Source organism: Podarcis melisellensis, assembly GCF_964234715.1.
Source record: "Podarcis melisellensis genome assembly, chromosome: 8".
Lineage (NCBI taxonomy): Eukaryota > Metazoa > Chordata > Lepidosauria > Squamata > Lacertidae > Podarcis > Podarcis melisellensis.
The window spans coordinates 40,004,980-40,011,889 of record NC_138540.1 but is presented as its reverse complement, the minus strand read 5'-3'; the positions used below and the strand labels follow the sequence as shown (position 1 = coordinate 40,011,889).

Below are 6,910 nucleotides of genomic sequence, written 5' to 3'. Positions count from 1 at the left end.
AAGTCAGATGTTGACCACAGGTCCATCTGCTTAGCTCTCCAAAGCAGGCGTCTCCTCCTCTGTTTTCTTCTCTTCTTCATGATGAGGGTCTCAGTGGATTTTCTAAGATTCCAAAGGAAGGCAAAAAAGGAAAAGAAAAAGAGAGAATGAAAGAAAGAGACCTTCCAAGCTTTTTATCTACATTTTTCAAAAGAATGCAAATCGTGAAACTCAACCTTAAAAAGCTTGTGCTGGAAAGCTGCAGTGCATTTCACCTTTCATATTTTGAACCAAACTATGAGACCTTTCCTACTGCCAAAAGAACTTTTTTCCTCAATTAACCGTTGGGTTCCAGGAACTACTTGGCACGCTCTGAAGTTCTCGGGTGCTGATGCAGAATACTAATGGGGAGATCGCACGCTGAGCAGATTTCAGTCGTTTAGCAGATTTGACATATAAACTGGGAGGAGGGGTTAAGAAAACCCCAAGCTGCCCTTAAGAAATTTGGAAGGGGGGGGGAAACAGTTCTAGGGGAGAAAGCAGGAAAGTCCGATATTGATGCATATATTACTAGATGCAGAAAGTCTTGGAGGAAGATTACCTGTTAAGGTGAGCTGCAGGCAGGTCAGTCCGCGAGTTGGTGACTGACCCAAGGCAGACCCTCCAAGTGTCCCTATTTTCCAGGGACAGGCCTGGATTTATAGACACTCTCACAGTTTCTGATTTGATCCCGGAATGTCCCACTTTTCCTTAGGACACCTCTATTATCATCTGAGAAATATTGGAGGGTATGGAGTTATACAGCCCCCAAACCAAGGAAATATGTATCTATACAACCTTTAGAAGAAGGTAGCCCTGTATAGGGAAGGTTTTTTAATGTTTAATGTTTTGTTATAATTTTATATATGTTGGAAGTCGCCCATTGCAGCTGGAGCTGGGTGGGGTATAAATAAAATCATTATCATCACCATGAATAGCATAGGGCACCCCTATTTTCATTGGAGAAATGTTGGAGGGTTTGCCAAGGTCACCGAGTGAGCTTCATGACTGAGTGGGGATTTAAGCCCTGGTCTTTCATTGGACTAACCACTACACTACACTACACTGGCTCTCCAGTGAATTACTGATGAATTAGCTAGGTTCACCTTTAAATGTAAACTGAATTGAATGTTTTCTACTTCCCCAGGAACCAGTGTCATTTCAAAACTGTGTCGCCGTGATTGCTTCTTCTTCCAACACTTTTTTTTTTTTTAAAAAAAGTTATTTTGCCACAGAGTGGGAAAATGAGTCTGGCATAATTATAGGCCCAGCTGAACAGATGCCCGCTTGAGAGCGACTGGGTTGATTAGTGCCCTATAAATCTTTGCCTGTCTTCCCTAATTGCTCTAACAGGAAAGCACTTAATTATGTAATTGAGATGCCAGATTGGTCAGTCGCATGTGTGTGCGCACATGCACTCTCAGAGAGAAGGACAAAGAATAAAAATGCAAAGCTTTCCCCCCCTTTTTTCTTTTTTAAGGAAAGAGTTATCAGACTTTGTTTCTGGACTAGTTAAATATAGAAGCGGCCAGACGGATCTGTCTGTGCAAACAGAGAACATGATGTGTGGGAAAGTAACCTGGTGTTGAACCTGGCAAATTCTTTGTCAAATTGCTGTGCCCAGGCGCACTGAGCTTTTTCGGTACCTCCATAGTACCTCACCAACAAGATTGTTATCACACTGGGCACTGTGATGCTGTCAATGTGGTGTATACAGATCCCTGGAATGACACCCTCTGCCTTTAAGATCAGGAAACAGGATAAACCTTCTAGTTGGTGTGATGGTGAGAATCTAGAAAGGCCAGCAACAACTACAAAAAAAGAACCCCCGCTGGATCAGTCAAAAGTAGCTCCCAGCCATTCTCAATCCTGGACTCTCAAGGTGTTTTGTACTACAACATCAGCTGGGGCTGATGGGAGTTGGACTCCGAAACATCTGGAGGTCTCCAGGTAGAGGAAGGCTGGTCAGTCTAGTCCAGGGATGGAGAACTTGTGGGCCTCCGGTTGTTGCCAGACTACAACTCTCAGCCCCAGCCAACACTTCCAATTGTCATGGATGATGGGAGCTGGAGTCCAAAAATTTCTGTAGGTCCATCTCTGGACTAGATGGACCGGTCTTCTCCAACCTGGAGACCTCCAGATGGTAATCTACCTCAAAACTCTTTGTGTGCAAGAGTGAAAAACAGGATTTTGAAAATGCATCTATCACATGGGTGCATTTTTCAGAGAAACCAGAGTGGAAGCAGATAAACTGGTCCCAAGCCATTAAGGGCTTTATATACTAATATAGGGATGCGGGTGGCGCTTTGGGTTAAACCACAGAGCCTAGGACTTGCCAATCAGAAGGTCGGCGGTTCAAATCCCTGCGACGGGGTGAGCTCCCTTTGCTCCGTCCCAGCTCCTGCCAACCTAGCAGTTCGAAAGCGGGAAGGTAAACAGTGTTTCCGTGCGCTGCTCTGGTTCACCAGAAGTGGCTTAGTCATGCTGGCCACATGACCCGGAAGCTGTACACCGGCTCCCTCGGCCCATAAAGCGAGATGAGCGCCGCAACCCCAGAGTCGGTCACAACTGGACCTAATGGTCAGGGATCCCTTTACCTTTTACCTTTATACTAATATTCACACTATGAACTTGGCCCAGTGGTAAACAAGCAACTATTGCAGGTCTCTGAGCAGAGGTGTTACATGCTGACATAGTCCCATTCGTGCTGCAGCATTCTACACTACCCAGGATGTGAACTGGGTAGATCTTTAATAGCAGAGCTGAGGGGTGTTTTTTCCTGGCATTCGCACCATAAAGACCTGCCCTTTCCATCATGCAATGGAAGAGCGTCCAATGCTGCAAAGTGGAATCCCAGTTGATCAAGCCAGCCGACGGGTAGCACCAGAATACCGCACCAGGGATGGAAGCCAAAACAATGGGAAGTGAGGCAGGGAATAGGGAAGGTAGCCAATCAAAACACACTTTCACACACCAGGGTTTTTTGGTTTGGGGTGGGGGTCTTGCTACCCAAATGGAGCCAGTCAACCCAGAAAGCAAAACACTTTCTGCAAAGTGAGTGAAGGAAAGAAAAACAGCATTACCTGCCACTCTGTTTACGGCAGGCAGCTGACGGATGGACTGACACCTCAGGGGGGCAGAGGCCAAAGAGGTAGGTGAATGACAGGACTGTCTTTGTAAGCGGGTTATTTTTAACCAAGCTTCCTCCAAAGTCTCCAGGGGGATAATGAGAATAAAAAACAAATTATATAAGACAGGGATGGGGGGAGGACCAAGGGCCACGATCCTATATAGACAACCTTCTGGGGGCCACATGCCATGTGTGGTTGGGGCCAGAAATAAAGGTGGGTGGAGCCATGAATGTGAATTTTATCTTTGCACAGTAGGCGGCTATCTACAAACACTTGCACATCCCTCTCGCTCTTCCACCCAGGCAAGCAAGAGGCACCTTCAAAGTTCAAGGGCAAATTCCAGCCAGGCAAAAACACTCAAGGAGGGTGCAGAGCAGGACTAGTGAGGGGCAGAGTCTGAGGAAGGTCCCAAGGGACATATAGTGAGATCTGGAAGGCAACATCTGGCCCTTAGGCCTGAGGTTCCCCATCCCTGACATAGGATGACATCATAATCATTAACCTGTTACCCGCCTAGCACAAGACACACGACAATATGCAAAAAAATAACGTAAGATACATTGGTAAGGATGATAACAGCAAGGATAAAACACAGAATGGACTTGAACGTGTGTGTTTTTTTTATATCTGCAAAGCCCACTGGGTAATACTGGCTATAACAATGACAACTGCCACCACCACCATGACTGCTTCAACTTAGTCTGCTCTCCTGCAAAGAAATCAGGATGAATGCACATTAAACAGCCAATGTTGTTTAATATCTTCACAAACAAATGAGGATGAATGCCCATTGTACAGCCAGCTTCATCTTATCTCCCTGCAAGTAAATCAGGATGAATGCTCATTAAATAGCCAACATCGTCTGATCTCCCTGCAAACAAATTAGGGTGAATGCTCAGTTAAACTTCCTGTTGGCTATTCCTGACGCAGAAGAGAGAGATCGGGCGGATATTTCCTAACACACGTCAAATTGTTCCTCCTTTACTAGCAAATTACTTGCCCTGACATTGGAAAAGGAACGATTTTCCATTATACCACTGACCCCTGTTGTGTGTTCTATTAACACCACATGTTAAAACTTTTATATTTTTAGTAAACCGTGACCTTGTACATTCCCTGTCATTTCCCACTGGCACCAGTACAGCACATGTGGTCGGCATGATGGCTAATGGTTTTCATTTGTGTACAGTATACACTCGCATCTGAGGCTCGCCGAAGCGCAAGGCGGGGTCATGGCAATCAGTGTGTAATATGATTTTATTGGTTACAAACAATCACAACGGAGATGTTTGCTGCAAAGCACATTTTTGGCATCAGGCTCTCCTGTGTGTTCTGCAAATCCAGATGAAAAGGCAGCCTTGAAAAGACTGGTCACTGGGGTGTGTATGTGTGTGTGTGTGTGTGTGTGTGTGAGAGAGAGAGAGCTAATCAAAACATGTGCCTCCAACACATGTTCCCAGCATGTCAATGGCATGTCAGGTTTCATCTAATTATACCACCTTTCAGAGTGGTAGGAAGTTCCCAGTGCACTCTCTGTTTCTTCTGTGTTGTGAATTCAGAGCTGGAGACTCATAGGAACATCAGAAGAGCCGTGCTGGATCAGGCCACAGGCCCATCTGTCCTCAAAGTGGCCAAACAGCTGTCTGTGCAAAACTCCCAAGCAGGGACTGAGCACAACAATGTTCTCTCCACTAGTGATTCACAGCAGGATCTTCATAAAAGGCAAAAGATTTACACAATCTGAAGAGAAACTAGAGAAAATCCCAGATGTGAACTGATGCTGATTTACTGTTAGTACTGTGTATTATTATTATATATATTATATTATTTTCTCCTTTATTTTCTTCTTTAATTTTACTTCATTTCCCCCATTCTCTTCTCCCCATTTTCTTTTTAAATCTGGAAATTAATTAATCAATGTCCTAATGTCCTATTAATGTCCTAAACAAAGTTTAAGAGGACCCATCATATTACAAAAAATGTATATTTTTGTAACAGGAAGGACAATGAATATAGAAATAATAAAGTTTTACATTTGCACATATATTCAAATGCACACACATAGAGTGGTGTTTGTTTGTTTGTTTGTTTGTGTGTGTGTGTGTGTGTGTATGTATTATATCTATCATCTATCTATCATTCATCTATATCTATCTATCATCTATCTCTATATCATCTATCATCTATCTATCTAATGTTGCATAGGTGCAACTAAAAACTATTAATCTAACTCTGCTTTGAGGAATTTTCATCCCCTCCAGACACTGCTGAAGTACAACTCCTATCTGTCCATCAAGGATGGCCAACAGCCAGGAATGATGGAAGCTGTTGTTGATGGGAGGTCGAAGGGTTCCCCCATACCTCATCTAACTAAAGCATATATATTATAATAAGTCTATCTGCATATGAAATACCTTTAAATGAAAAATACCCATGACTCCTTATTTTCCACTTATGGAAAGTTTTACTGTACAGCCACACCTGACCTAACGGAAATGCTGATAGAAATTATAGTCATTTCTGCAAAGTTTTATAAACAACACAACCTGACATAATTGTGCAGGAATTAATACACTCACACTCACTCACACACAGTGCCAACATAAGCTAACACATCTGTACCTCAGTCAACCTACACCTGCACACATTCACCCACACTCCCATACTCTCAAAAACTACAGGTCCCTTGGTGCATATACAATGGCTGCACTACAACTCTGGCAACCTAATGCCAGGTGGCTAAAATCAAATTTAATCCAGGACCATGCAACCGTTTTGTGGCAATGCAAAATGACAGCCCTTGTCCAGAACAGGCAAAAGGAACAAGAAAGGAATGTGGAGGGGGAAGAGATCACAGAGTTTAAATCCATAAATGGTATGGACATCTGACACCATCCCTGCTGAGAAGCCCCACTAAATTCAATGAGACTTACTCCCAAGATGCATCTGGCTGGCCACTATGGCCACTATCTGGCAGTTAAACTGTCAAAAATCAACCTTTCCCAATTGCCTTCCCTACTGATTGACCGTTTCCCATCCTCCATATTGGGTTGACCCAATATTCTATCACGTTCCCTTCCCCAATAAAACAACAGCAGCAGCATACTCTTGCAGAGTAAACCCCACCCCAGCTGCTTCTTTCAATAAGCCAAGTAGCTCAATAAATAAATAAACAAATTTCCCCATATTCAAAGCAGCTTCTTCCTTGCCTCTTTCGGTGCACATCTGGAGTTGTTGCTGATGCTCAGAGCCAAGTCCAGAGTGGCCTTGATCTGACTCCGGAAGCGCCAAAGCAGTCAGAAGGCTAGATCTGAGGCCAATCAGAATGTGGAATGAGAAATCCGGCTTTATGAATGAAGGATCAAATGCTTCCATTGGTTTCTTGACCTCCTGAGAAGTTTGCATGCTTGCTTGTGTTTCAGAGATGAAAGGGTCATGTTTGTGACATAACTCTGTTAAGTAGCAAGCGTCAACATCTGAGCTTCACCCCCCAGTCCAACTCCATTGTTACCATTTTGGAAGTCTCGGCTGTTTTTTAAAAAACACCCTGTTTGTTAAATGCAAAGATAACACATGTAATTTGGTCCCAGGAAAATATGGGACAATTTTGAAAAAGACATCATCAAAAAGAAAAGAAAAGAAGGAAAGACAGTGATCTATAAGGGATAACATGGACCAGGAAATGACGCATAATCTTGATGAAGAGGGGGAGAAATAGGGATGGTTGTCAATTTTGGTTGTCCTTGTTTCTTATTTTTCCA

General features: G+C 43.6%; 1 long non-coding RNA gene across 1 annotated transcript; it reads right to left on the bottom strand.

Annotated features, from left to right (window-relative positions):
• Positions 1 to 4,388: 4,388 nt before the first annotated feature.
• LOC309374903 lies at positions 4,389 to 6,154 on the bottom strand. The gene is made up of 2 exons (XR_014170759.1): positions 6,083 to 6,154; positions 4,389 to 4,889 (listed from the first exon to the last, which is right to left on the bottom strand). It is a non-coding gene; the product is annotated as an uncharacterized lncRNA (long non-coding RNA).
• Positions 6,155 to 6,910: the final 756 nt, after the last annotated feature.